Genomic DNA, 967 nt, shown 5'->3' with positions numbered 1-967 from the left:
CCCCCCCGACACCGCTCTTATCGCCATCCTGCCTCATCACGCGTCACACGAGACCGCCCACACCCTCCACCCCCTAATGCAAAGCCGCGGTCTGGCCTGGCGCCACGGCACGGCGCGCCACGCCGCCGTAAACCCGTACATCCTTAGCAGGAGGGGAGTTCTCTTGGCACGTGGCGACCCGAGGCAAGGAGCGGAACGGAACCGAGAAAGAAGAGGGGGAGGATCAGTTGACTCTGCTCCGGAGGCCAAGCCCGCCGACCGGAAGTCGCAAAGCCGCAAAATCTTGTAAGTTGGAGGCGGGCGGGCGCTTGTGGGAGTGTGTCCGTGTGTTTGGCGTGCACGCGCGCCCGCCGTAGGAAGCCAAAGCCCCGCCGCGCAAGCTGCCTGTCGTTTGTCCTCTGCGAAAGCGATAAAAAAGAAACAAAACCGGCGGCGGAGTAACTGCAGCACCCCGCCGCGCAGCGACGACGCCAACCTGGCGAGCTAACCCGCCCCGCCCCCTCCACGCCGAGCAAGGACACTGTTCGGCCGAGCATGCCGGCCCGCCTCGGCTCCGTCTCGGCCCCGCCCCGCGGGCCACTCAGACCCACTCTAATTGGAGTTGAAACTCAGAGTTGCAGGTCTGCGCCTGACGGGGCTGGGCGCCCGGCGGGGTAGCCAGGCGGGGTAGCGAGGCGGCGGTGTGCCCGGGGCTGGGGCGGGCGCGAGCGCCGCGGACACTGCAGCTGCATCACCGGCACGTCCTGCAACAATGAGGTGCTCTTCGTCTCGCGAACGGCGGCAGGCTCACGGCTTGTCTCACTTGATTGGAGCGGAGGGGACTGACTGCTGACGCATCCGCCGGCGCCAACGCCCGCGCGGCGCCACGCGGGGGCGCCATGCCCCTCACGTAGCGCCGCCGCTCCCCGCCGCGCGCAGGACCCTCCAACGGCGCCAATCCCTTTGAGAGCGAGGGTCGCGGACCGGC

At 68.8% G+C, this 967-nt stretch overlaps 2 protein-coding genes across 2 annotated transcripts in view; both read right to left on the bottom strand.

Annotated features, from left to right (window-relative positions):
* The window catches only part of LOC127749223 (uncharacterized), a 93,898-nt gene that overhangs the window by 877 nt on the left and 92,054 nt on the right, over positions 1-967 (bottom strand). The gene's annotated exons all lie outside the window — the stretch shown is intronic.
* The window catches only part of LOC113209455 (uncharacterized), a 132,512-nt gene that overhangs the window by 59,371 nt on the left and 72,174 nt on the right, over positions 1-967 (bottom strand). The gene's annotated exons all lie outside the window — the stretch shown is intronic.

Source organism: Frankliniella occidentalis, unplaced genomic scaffold (genome assembly GCF_000697945.3).
Source record: "Frankliniella occidentalis isolate FOCC.00 unplaced genomic scaffold, Focc_3.1 Scaffold40, whole genome shotgun sequence".
Classification (NCBI taxonomy): Eukaryota; Metazoa; Arthropoda; class Insecta; order Thysanoptera; family Thripidae; genus Frankliniella; species Frankliniella occidentalis.
The sequence above is the reverse complement of the archived record's forward strand: the minus strand, read 5'-3'. Positions and strand labels throughout refer to the sequence as shown.